The following is a 13,854-nucleotide window of genomic DNA, read 5'->3' as shown; positions in this document are numbered from 1 at the left end:
TTTTTGTGTGTGTTGATGAGCTATTTGAATAGTTCTTTGCAAACCTTTTTTTAGTTACTGTTTTTTCTTGTGTTGCAGTATCATTTCTTATTGTTGCACATCCACTAGAACTTTTTGTAGCTGCGAGGTCTCATAATTTTTTATTTATTTTTTGAATGTTGCCCACTGGCAGTCTTGCAGTTGTCCTCATGAGCTTTATTAGTTGCACAAATACATCATATTAGTTGGCATGATTCATTTTATGAATATATAGCTCATTCTAATACTGATCCAAATGATGATTGCTAGTTTTTTTTCATTCTTGTTTTTCTCTTGTGTTTAATGTTTGTGTAATGCTTTCATTTTCTAATCAACGGGGCAGCGGTGAAGGAGTTGAGGTGGCTCCAGGGGAAGATGTGGAGTGACCATCACAAGCAGGCAGGATAAGGGCATCACCAGCGCGCTTTGCAAATTTCAACGCCTCTCTAACCCCACTACAGAAATCAGAGCTAGTTTCGAGGTCGGTCGGGGGGCTATTGAACTTATCAGACACACTTCTAGCGGACCTCACTAAGTTCCTGGTGCAGTCCTACCAGCCACAGACCTCTGAAATGGTTTTCCCAGGAAGGGGAAGGATCCGTGTCGATGCTGACAGTGTTCAGAGGGTATTTGATCTCCCAAACAGGGGTCCAAAAGTCAGATATTTAGTTGACAAGGATGCCACTAGGAGATTCAGACAGGCTTTCAACATAACTGGGAATTCTCATCCCCGGATCACTACATGGCTCAAGATGATTCAGAATATGGCTGGAAGAACAGATGACACATTCTTTATGGCCTGGCTTGCGGTTGCCTTCAGCACTTTTCTAGCCCCAACCACGGCCTTGAAGCTCAGCCCAAAGTGTTATGGACTTGTACTAGATCATCAAATGCTGAAGAATACAAACATTTGCCTCTTTGTAGCAGAACACATTTGTTGGGGAACGTAGCATAAATTCAAAATTTTCCTACGTGTCACCAAGATCTATCTATGGAGAGACTAGCAACGAGGGGAAGGAGAGGATCTACATACCCTTGTAGATCACGGGCGGAAGCGTTCAAGAGAACGGGGTTGATGGAGTCGTACTCGTCGTGATTCAAATCACCAATGATCCTAGCGCCGAACGGACGGCACCTCCGCGTTCAACACACGTACGGAACGGAGACGTCTCCCATGCCTTGATCCAGCAAGGAGGAGGGAGAGGTTGATGGAGATCCAGCAGCACGACGGCGTGGTGGAAGTAGCGGGATTCCAACAGGGCTTCGCTAAGCGCTGCGGGAGGAGGAAGATGTGTCATGGGAGGGAGAGGGAGGCGCCAGGCCTTAGATTGGTTTGCTCCTCCTTTTTCCCCACTATATATAGGGCCAAGGGAGAGGGGGAGGCGCAGCCCTTGCCCCTTCCTCCAAGGAAGGGTGCGGCCAAGGGTGGGGAGGAGTCCATCCTCCCCAAGGCACCTCGGAGGTGCCTTCCCCCTTTAGGACTCTCCCCTTTTTCTCTTCTCTTGGCGCATGGGCCTCTTGGGGCTGGTGCCCTTGGCCCATATAGGCCAAGGCACAACCCCTACAGCCCATGTGGCCCCCCGGGGCAGGTGGCCCCACCCGGTGGACCCCCGGGACCCTTCCGGTGGTCCCGGTACAATACCGATGACCCCGAAACTTGTCCCGATGGCCGAAATAGCACTTCCTATATATAATTCTTTACCTCCGGACCATTCCGGAACTCCTCGTGACGTCCGGGATCTCATCTGGGACTCCGAACAACTTTCGGGTTACCGCATACTAATATCTCTATAACCCTAGCGTCACCGAACCTTAAGTGTGTAGACCCTACGGGTTCGGGAGACATGCAGACATGACCGAGACGTTCTCTGGTCAATAACCAACAGCGGGATCTGGATACCCATGTTGGCTCCCACATGTTCCACGATGATCTCATCGGATGAACCACGATGTCAAGGACTTAATCAATCCCGTATACAATTCCCTTTGTCTAGCGGTACGATACTTGCCCGAGATTCGATCGTCGGTATCCCGATACCTTGTTCAATCTCGTTACCGGCAAGTCTCTTTTACTCGTTCCGTAACACATCATCCCGTGATCAACTCCTTGATCACATTGTGCACATTATGATGATGTCCTACCGAGTGGGCCCAGAGATACCTCTCCGTTTACACGGAGTGACAAATCCCAGTCTCGATTCGTGTCAACCCAACAGACACTTTCGGAGATACCTGTAGTGCACCTTTATAGTCACCCAGTTACGTTGTGACGTTTGATACACCCAAAGCATTCCTACGCTACCTGGGAGTTGCACAATCTCATGGTCTAAGGAAATGATACTTGACATTATAAAAGCTATAGCATATGAACTACACGATCTAGTGCTATGCTTAGGATTGGGTCTTGTCCATCACATCATTCTCCTAATGATGTGATCCCGTTATCAACGACATCCAATGTCCATGGTTAGGAAACCGTAACCATCTATTGATCAACGAGCTAGTCAACTAGAGGCTTACTAGGGACATGGTGTTGTCTATGTATCCACACATGTATCTGAGTTTCCTGTCAATACAATTATAGCATGGATAATAAACGATTATCATGAACAAGGAAATATAATAATAACTAATTTATTATTGCCTCTAGGGCATATTTCCAACAGTCTCCCACTTGCACTAGAGTCAATAATCTAGTTCACATCGCCATGTGATTAACACTCACAGGTCACATCGCCATGTGACTAACACCCAAGAGTTTACTAGAGTCAGTAGTCTAGTTCACATCACTATGTGATTAACACTCAATGAGTTCTAGGTTTGATCATGTTGCTTGTGAGAGAGGTTTTAGTCAACGGGTCTGAACCTTTCAGATCCGTGTGTGCTTTACAAATCTCTATGTCATCTCCTAGATGTAGCTACCACGCTCTATTTGGAGCTATTCCAAATAACTGTTCTACTTGGAGCTATTCTAAATTGTTGCTCCATTATATGCATCCGGTATCTCTACTCAGAGCTATCCGGATAGGTGTTAAGCTTGCATCGACGTAACCCTTTACGACAAACCCTTTTACCACCTCCATAACCGAGAAACTTCCTTAGTCCACTAGTTACTAAGGATAACTTTGACCGCTGTCCTGTGATCCATTCATGGATCACTCTTGTACCCCTTGACTGACTCATGGCAAGGCACACTTCAGGTGCGGTACACAGCATAGCATACTGTAGAGCCTATGTCTTAAGCATAGGGGACGACCTTCGTCCTTTCTCTCTATTCTACCGTGGTCGAGCTTTAAGTCTTAACTTCATACCTTACAACTCAGGCAAGAACTCCTTCTTTGACTGATCCATCTTGAACAACTTCAAGATCATGTCAAGGTATGTGCTCATTTGAAAGTACCATTAAGCGTTTTGATCTATCCTTATAGATCTTGATGCTCAATGTTCAAGCAGCTTAATCCAGGTTTTCCATTGAAAACCACTTTCCAAATAACCCTATATGCTTCCCAGAAATTCTACGTCATTTCCGATCAACAATGTGTCAACAACATATACTCATCAGAAATTCTATAGTGCTCCCACTCACTTCTTTGGAAATACAAGTTTCTCATAAACTTTGTATACACCCATAATCTTTGATCATCATCAAAGCATACATTCCAACTCCGAGATGCTTACTCCAGTCCTTAGAAGGATTGCTGGAGCTTTGCATACTTATTAGCATCTTTTAGGATTGACAAAACCTTCCGGTTGTATCACATACAACCTTTCCTCAAAAATCATCGAGGAAACAATGTTTTGACATCCTATCTGCAAGATTTCATAAATAATGCAGTGATCGCTAACATAATTCCAACAGACTCTTAGCATCGCTACGAGTGAGAAAATCTCATCGTAGTCAACTCCTTGAACTTGTCAGAAAACATCTTAACGACAAGTCGAGCTTTCTTAATGGTGACATTTACCATCATTGTCCGTCTTCCTTTTAAAATCCATCTGCACTCAATAGCCTTACGACCATCGAGCCGTTCTGCCAAAGTCTACACTTTGTTTTCATACATGGATCCTCTCTCGGATTTTATGGCCTCGAGCCATTTATCGGAATCCAAGCCCACCATCGCTTCTCCATAGCTCGTAGGTTCATTGTTGTCTAGCAACATGACTTCCAAGACAGGATTACGTATCACTCTGAAGTAGTACGCATCCTTGTCATCCCACGAGGATTGATAGTGACTTGATCTGAAGTTTCATGATCACCATCATAAGCTTCCACTTCAATTGGTGTAGGTGCCACAGGAACAACTTCCTGTGCCCTGCCACACACTAGTTGAAGAGACGGTTCAATAACCTCATCAAGTCTCCACCATCCTCCCACTCAATTCTTTCGAGAGAAACTTTTCCTCGAGAAAGGACCCGATTCTAGAAACAATCCCTTATTGCTTTCAGATCTGAGACAGGAGGTATACCCAACTGTTTTGGGTGTCCTATGAAGATACATTTATCCGCTTTGGGTTCGAGCTTATCAGCCTGAAACTTTTTCACATAAGCGTCGCAGCCCTAAACTTCTAAGAAATGGCAGCTTAGGTTTCTCTAAACCATAGTTCATACGGTGTCACCTCATCGGAATTACGTGGTGCCCTATTTTAAAGTGAATGTGGTTGTCTCTAATGCCTAACCCATAAACTATCGTGGTAATTTGATAAGAGACATCATGGTATGCATCATATCCAATAGGGTGCAGTTATGATGTTCGGACACACCATCACACTATGGTGTTCCAGGCTGTATTAGTTGTGAAACAATTTCCACAATGTCTTAATTCTGTGCCAAACTCGTAATTCAGACATTCATCTCTATGATCATATCATAGATCTTTTATCCTCTTGTCACGACGATCTTTCAACTTCACCCTGAAATTACTTGAACCTTTCAATAATTCAGACTCGTGATTCATCAAGTAAATATACTCAACATCTACTCAAATCATCTGTGAAGTAAAAACATAACGATATCCACTACATGCCTCAGCACTCATTGGATTGCACACATCAAAATGTATTACTTCCAACAGGTTGCTTTCTAGTTCCATTTTACTGAAACCGAGGCTTTCAGTCATCTTGCCCATGTGGTATGATTTGCATGTCTCAAGTGATTCAAAATCAAGTGAGTCCAAACGATCCATCTGCATGGAGTTTCTTCATGCATATACACCACTAGACATGGTTCGCATGTCTCAAACTTTTCAAAAACGAGTGAGTCCAAAGATCCATCAACATGGAGCTTCTTCATGCGTTTTATACCGATATGACTTACGTGGCTGTGCCACAAGTAGGTGGTACTATCATTACTATCTTTTGGCATGAACATGTGTATCACTACGATCGAGATTCAATAAACCATTCATTTTAGGTGTAAGACCATTGAAGGTATTATTCAAATAAACAGAGTAACCATTATTCTCCTTAAATGAATAACCGTATTGCGATAGACATAATCCAATCATGTCTATGCTCAACGCAAACACCAATCTCGATGGTAGAAGGAGCGTACAATATTTGATTATATCAACATTGGAAACACTTCCAACACATATCATCAGCTCACCTTTAGCTAGTCTCCGTTCATTTCGTAGCTTTTATTTCGAGTTACTAACACTTAGCAACCGAACCGGTATCTAATACCTTGGTGCTACTAGGAGTACTAGTAAAGTACACATCAACACAATGTATATCCAATATACTTCTATCGAGCTTGCCAGCCTTCTAATCTACCAAGTATCTAGGGTAATTCTGCTCCAGTGGTTGTTCCCCTTATTACAGAAGCACTTAGTCTCGGGTTTGGGTTCAACCTTGGGTTTCTTCACTAGAGCAGCAGCTGAATTGCCGTTTCATGAAGTATCCCTTTGTTCCCTTGCCCTTCTTGAAACTAGTGGTTTCACCAACCATCAACGATTGATGCTCCTTCTTGATTTCTACTTTGGTGTCAAACATCACGAATATCTCAAGGATCATCATATATGTCCCTGATATATTATAGTTCATCACGAAGCTCTAGCAGCTTGGTGGTAATGACTTCGGAGAAACATCACTATCTTATCTGGAAGATTAACTCCCACTTGATTCAAATGATTGTTGTACTCAGACAATCCGAGCACAAGCTCAACAATTGAGTTTTTCTCCTTAGTTTGCAGGTTAAGAAAATCGTCGGAGGTCTTATACCTCTTGACGTGGGCACGAGCCTGAAATTCCAATTTCAGCCCACAAAACATCTCATATGTTTTGTGACGTTTCAAAAACGTCTTTGGTGCCTCAACTCTAAACCATTTAACTGAACTATCATGTAGTTATCAAAACATGTATGTCAGATGTTCGCAACATCCACAGACAACGTTCGAGGTTTAGCACACTGAGCGGTGCATTAAGGACATAAGCCTTCTAAGAAGCAATGAGGACAATCCTCAGTTTACGGACCTAGTCCGCATAATTGCTACTATCAACTTTCAACTAAATTTTCTCTAGGAACATATCTAAACAGTAGAACTATAGCGTGAGCTACGACATAATTTGCAAAATCCTTTTGACTATGTTCAGAATAATTAAGTTCATCTTATGAACTCCCACTCAGATAGACATCCCTCTAGTCATCTAAGTGATTACATGATCCGAGTCAACTAGGCCGTGTCCGATCATCACGTGAGACGGACTAGCCAACGTCGGTGAACATCTTTATGTTGATCGTATCTTCTATACGACTCATGCTCGACCTTTCGGTCTTCTGTGTTCCGAGGCCATGTCTGTACATGCTAGGCTCGTCAAGTTAACCCCAAGTGTTTTTGCTGTGTTCCGAGGCCATGTCTGTACATGCTAGGCTCGTCAACACCCGTTGTATGTGAACGTAAGGATCCATCACACCCGATCATCACGGCGTGCTTAGAAACGACGAACTTTAGGAACGGTGCACAGTTAGGGGAGAACACTTCTTGAAATTGTTATGAGGGATCATCTTATTTACTACCGTCGTTCTAAGTAAACAAGATGCAAAAACATGATAAACATCACATGCAATCAAATAGTGACATGATATGGCCAATATCATATTGCTCCTTTTGATCTCCATCTTCGGGGCTCCATGATCATCATCGTCACCGGCATGACACCATGATCTCCATCATCGTGTCTTCATGAAGTTGTCACGTCATCTATTACTTCTACTACTACAGCTAACGGTTAGCAATAAAAGTAAAGTAATTACATGACGTTTAAGTTGACACACAGGTCATAAATCAATAAAGACAACTCCTATGGCTCCTGCCGGTTGTCATACTCATCGACATGCAAGTCGTGATTCCTATTACAAGAACATGATCAATCTCATACATCACATATATCATTCATCACATCCTTTTGGCCATATCACATCACATAGCATACCCTGCAAAAACAAGTTAGACGTCCTCTAATTGTTGTTTGCATGTTTTACGTGGCTGCTATGGGTTTCTAGCAAGAACGTTTCTTACCTACGCAAAGACCACAACGTGATATGCCAATTGCTATTTACCCTTCATAAGGACCCTTTTCATCGAATCCGATCCGACTAAAGTAGGAGAGACAAACACCCGCTAGCCACCTTATGCAACTAGTGCATGTTTGTCGGTGGAACCGTTCTCACGTAAGAGTACGTGTAAGGTTGGTCCGGGCCGCTTCATCCCATGATGCCGCCGAATCAAGATAAGACTAGTAACGGCAAGCATATTGAACAAAATCAACGCCCACAACTTCTTTGTGTTCTACTCGTGCATAGTAACTACGCATAGACCTAGCTCATGATGCCACTGTTGGGGAACGTAGCATAAATTCAAAATTTTCCTACGTGTCACCAAGATCTATCTATGGAGAGACTAGCAACGAGGGGAAGGAGAGGATCTACATACCCTTGTAGATCGCGCGCGGAAGCGTTCAAGAGAACGGGGTTGATGGAGTCGTACTCGTCGTGATTCAAATCACCGATGATCCTAGCGCCGAACGGACGGCACCTCCGCGTTCAACACACGTACGGAACGGAGACGTCTCCCATGCCTTGATCCAGCAAGGAGGAGGGAGAGGTTGATGGAGATCCAGCAGCACGACGGCGTGGTGGAAGTAGCGGGATTCCAACAGGGCTTCGCTAAGCGCTGCGGGAGGAGGAAGATGTGTCACGGGAGGGAGAGGGAGGCGCCAGGCCTTAGATTGGTTTGCTCCTCCTTTTTCCCCACTATATATAGGGCCAAGGGAGAGGGGGAGGCGCAGCCCTTTCCCCTTCCTCCAAGGAAGGGTGCGGCCAAGGGTGGGGAGGAGTCCATCCTCCCCAAGGCACCTCGGAGGTGCCTTCCCCCTTTAGGACTCTCCCCTTTTTCTCTTCTCTTGGCGCATGGGCCTCTTGGGGCTGGTGCCCTTGGCCCATATAGGCCAAGGCACAACCCCTACAGCCCATGTGGCCCCCCGGGGCAGGTGGCCCCACCCGGTTGACCCCCGGGACCCTTCCGGTGGTCCCGGTACAATACCGATGACCCCGAAACTTGTCCCGATGGCCGAAATAGCACTTCCTATATATAATTCTTTACCTCCGGACCATTCCGGAACTCCTAGTGACGTCCGGGGTCTCATCCGGGACTCCGAAAAACTTTCGAGTTACCGCATACTAATATCTCTATAACCCTAGCGTCACCGAACCTTAAGTGTGTAGACCCTACGGGTTCGGGAGACATGCAGACATGACCGAGACGTTCTCTGGTCAATAACCAACAGCGGGATCTGGATACCCATGTTGGCTCCCACATGTTCCACGATGATCTCATCGGATGAACCACGATGTCAAGGACTTAATCAATCCCGTATACAATTCCCTTTGTCTAGCGGTACGATACTTGCCCGAGATTCGATCGTCGGTATCCCGATACCTTGTTCAATCTCGTTACCGGCAAGTCTCTTTTACTCGTTCCGTAACACATCATCCCGTGATCAACTCCTTGATCACATTGTGCACATTATGATGATGTCCTACCGAGTGGGCCCAGAGATACCTCTCCGTTTACACGGAGTGACAAATCCCAGTCTCGATTCGTGTCAACCCAACAGACACTTTCGGAGATACCTGTAGTGCACCTTTATAGTCACCCAGTTACGTTGTGACGTTTGATACACCCAAAGCATTCCTACGGTACCCGGGAGTTGCACAATCTCATGGTCTAAGGAAATGATACTTGACATTAGAAAAGCTATAGCATATGAACTACACGATCTAGTGCTATGCTTAGGATTGGGTCTTGTCCATCACATCATTCTCCTAATGATGTGATCCCGTTATCAACGACATCCAATGTCCATGGTTAGGAAACCGTAACCATCTATTGATCAATGAGCTAGTCAACTAGAGGCTTACTAGGGACATGGTGTTGTCTATGTATCCACACATGTATCTAAGTTTCCTGTCAATACAATTATAGCATGGATAATAAACGATTATCATGAACAAGGAAATATAATAATAACTAATTTATTATTGCCTCTAGGGCATATTTCCAACAACAATAACGAAGCTTTCCGGGACATGGACCAGGAGGAGCAAACTGTCTGCTGCTGCTTGTATCACTTGATGGTTAGTGAAAACGACCACTTTTTTCCATCTATTCCTGTTCTTTCTGTGTAGTTATAATTTGCTGAAATTCTCATAACAATAACTGAACTTGGCTTTTTCTTTTGTTTGGGTCTGGTGCAGATACTATACCTTGATGCGCTCGTACATGACATCCCAGTAAGCAACTGCGCGATACGATCGAATGCATGGGATAGTACTCTAATTGCCAAGGTGATCAAGTAGGATACTATCTCTCCTGGTGTGTTCGGCAAATTATAAGTGGGTTCTTTTTTGTTTTTTTCCAATAGTATCTTCCTTCTATGTTTTTTGATGTCTGGTCACTCTTTTTGGAAATTGCACAGAAAACTGTCATCAGTTGGCACAACAATGCATGTAGTTGCACAGATTGTAGCTTTAAGTTTGGCAATCTGCACACATGTTCATTTTAAATTGGCACACCATCTTTTTTAAGTTGCACAGTTTTACTAATCTTGTTGCACAGATGTGTTGCATCAGTTGGTAGAAATTTTTTTAGGTGCCATGTCTGTTGCACAGTTTTTGTGTCTTTGTTCAGTTGCATATATGTATAGTTGAATTTGTCTACCCCAGTATCTTGTTGTAGTTGCACAGGTTGTAATGTGTGGTTTCGTTCAACACACAAATCTATTTTTGATAATCTTTGTTATTTTCTGTTTCTCTTTTTTCACATCAGCTTAAAGAGGAGTATAGAGGCACGGAGCAGACACCACTGTTTGGTGGAATTTTGCAAGCTGAAGCATTCGTGGCATCCAAGTTACCAATAACCTACAATCCGCAGGTTAGTGTTTTGCATACAGAAACTTGTACCACTTACCAATTTTTTTCTATTGGCTGGGATGTATGTTCAGTTGGACATGTATAACTTTTATAGTTGCGAGAATACAGAATTCAGTTGGCTGTGATGTATGTTCAGTTGCACATATAAGCTTCTGTAGTTGCACATGTTCTTTTGGACAGTCAAAGTGTTCATTTACAACCATTGTCATCAACTTTTGGCAGAATGCATGTTTTTTAGTTTGTGACACAGTGCATGTGTAGTTGGCTAGAATCATGTTTTTAGTTGGCCAGAAAGTGTGTATTAGTCGTTTTTGCTTATCACATCATGGTCAGTTACAGACATTTTTACTTTTTATTTTTTTCTAACTGAATCAATACCGAATCTTTTTGTGTTGATGCAGGAAAAGGCAAAGATTGCGAAAGTGGTCAATGAGCTGTGCAAGGCTGTAACTGAACAGGTTGGCACCTTCATTGAAGCAGTTGCCAAGATCGATGACGAGGAACCAGATATTGATCCTTATGTACAGCAGCCATCAATGCAAATTGGGGCGTCACGCCGTGCTCCAAAAAGAAAGAGACGGGGGTCAACTATAGAGGAAGAAGAAGAGTTTGTTGAGGATGAGTCAGAAGAAGATGAGGAAATGGAAGCAGCGATAGATGCTGGCGACGACGAGGACACAGATGCGGATGAATCAGAGGAGGAGGACAAGGATGAGGATGACAATGAAGAAGATGCAGAGGAGGAGGAGGAGGAGGAGGAGGAGGAAGAGGAAGATGAGGAGGAGGAGGAGGAGGAGGAGGACAAACAAGAAGAGGACAAAGGAGAGGAGGAGGACAAGGAAGAAGATAGTGATGCAGAGGAGGAGGAAGAAGAAGGTGAGGCCAAAGAGGGGGACGGGGACAAAGGGGCAGCAGTTAATGGCAATGAGAGGGGAGAAGACAAAGGCGCACCAGCTGATGGCAGTGAGAGGGAAGAAGACGATGATGAAGAAGACGAGGATGGTTATGGTGATGATAAAGGGGGATCCAATGGAGGCAGCGACAGCAGCGATGACGATGATGATGACAACGCCCCTGCTTCTGGTGGTACAGGTGGCAACACATCCAGGAGGACTAGCACTTCTGCCACCCCTGTGAGCAGCAACAATTCATTGAGTAGCAGGAGCACACTACAGATGTTGATTGACAAAACTTGCTGGAAAGACAAGGATTTGCCGAAGTCAAAGAAAAATGATGAAGCAGAGTCTCAGGGCAGCATTGATATGTTCAAGCTCTGCAACTTGAAGCCAGCTTTGCCAACCACCTTTCCTGTGCCAGATTTCAGCGACAAAGATATGTGTGAGAAGATCAACTTTACCATTGACAAGAGCCTGTTTTTATCAAGTGAAGCTGAAAAGAATCAAATTGACATGGAGGAAGCAGGAAAGGGTCTTGACTGGGTTCATTTAAAGGAAAAATACAGGGAATATTTAAAGCAGCTCCCAGACCTAAGCTCCAGCAAGAGCAAGGCAGCATCCATGGCAAATCCTCACGTGGTCCAGAAGCGTAAAGCAGTTTCAATGAAGAAGAATCTGTAGTTGCCTCAAACCAAGGAGAAGATGGTGAGTGCAGATGCTGAAGTAAATATGGTCAAGGAAGCTGTGTTTCAAACTGATATGCCAACTGTAGTGAGCAGAGAGCCAACCAATGTCAGAGAAGTTCAACAGATCAAGGGGAAGACTCCCCTTTCAACAGTCCCACCAAAACCACCTAAGCAGAAGATTGTCAAGTTTGCCAGGGGCACAAAGGGGGAACAGGCCACAAAAGATTTGGGTTTCAGAGACGAGAGAGAACTGCGCGCCGCAGCCATTGATGCAGGGGTGCCAAGTTCTGCTAGGTTGCTGCCAACTCAGACTGGAAAGATGCCAACTACAGATACCAGTGTGCCAACCATGTGTCAGTTAGCAGCATGGTCACAGTCAAAACCACCACAGCTGGCCAGGAAGGCACCACTGCAACTGCAAGTCCCAAGGTGCCTACTCATAGAGATGCTTCAATGCCAAACACAAAAGGAGGTGATCCAACTATCAAAGTGCCGTCCCCAAGAGCTGACTTTCAGCAACCATTAACACAAGAGGAGGTGTTCGACATTATAAGTAGGTGCAAGCCTCCAAGGCCGCCAACTACAACACTATTGCGAACCAAGTCAGTGAATGATGCGCCCGTGTTTGTGCCTCAAGGAGATGCCCTGGTCCTTGAACCCTTACGAAGATCAAACTCTTATCATGGTGACGGGTTTTGTGATGCACCATCTTTTGACCTCGGCATAGATGGTGATGCTCCAGCAGCAGAAACAGCGGAAGCCGGTGTGATCTGGATTGATGAGTGTGAGTTGGACCCAGCAGCTGTGAATGAAGGATGTGTTGCTGCTGATGCTGGCAAGGCAATAGCTCAAGAGATAGATGTTGGTTCACCAGAGAATTGCCACACCCCGATATGCGCAGAACCAGAAGCTGGCACGAGCAGTTCTTCGGGACCACCTATTGCACGAAGACAGAGGAGGGTAATAAGACCTGTAGCATCTCAAAGGTCTCCATTCATCGACTACAACAAGAAGAAGACTTTCAGCACCAATGAGGCAGTGAACAAGCTTTACGCTGCCCTCTTGTATTGGGTCAGGCATCACAAAGGAGTAAGTGATGAAGCTACCAGGTAAACTAACTCCCCACAGCCTACATACATATCTTTTTCAGTTGCACAGGACCAGCCACTTAGTTGCACAAAAAGCATAGCATGTTGCACAGAACAGGGATTTTAGTTGCACACTGTTCTGTTTTCAATTTCATACACATTTTTTTGCTGTTGTGACCCTTCGAGCTAACTTGTCTTTTTATTGCTTTTAAAAAAATCAGCCCTGAGATAATCATGTATGGTGCTTTCTACATTTCTTTAAAGGAGTTAGTTGATTCGATGAAGCCGGTTCAATGGTTGTCAAAAATTTTTATTAAGACTGGAATCTTACACATCATGGATAACTTACCAGAAGGGTCAAAGAAGGTTCTTATGCCACTGAGGTTTTCTGTAAGTTTTTCCAAAACCTTCTTTTTACCCTCATCTTTGTTCTGTAGCACTTTTTTTGTTAACCATTTGAGGGAGGCCTTTCACCTACTAAGGAGTTTTGGGCCATGTTTTATAATCTCTACAGATAAATTTACAGCAAGGGATCCACAATGTGAATGAGATAAACAAGAACTTTGATTACAAGAACCGTCTCGAGAAGAAAGACTTGGTGAGTGTTGTGCCCACATGATCAATCTTTTTTTAGTTGGCACCCACAACATATCCAGTTGCACATGACACATCTGTTAGTTGGCAGGCACTTGTTGCAACCTGTTTTTAACTTGACCAAGTCTTTTACTATTTTTTCTT

The sequence above is a fragment of the Triticum urartu genome, chromosome 6A, assembly GCF_056163025.1.
Source record: "Triticum urartu cultivar PI428250 chromosome 6A, HENAU_Tu73, whole genome shotgun sequence".
Classification (NCBI taxonomy): domain Eukaryota; kingdom Viridiplantae; phylum Streptophyta; class Magnoliopsida; order Poales; family Poaceae; genus Triticum; species Triticum urartu.
Note: the sequence above shows the minus strand (reverse complement) of the source record.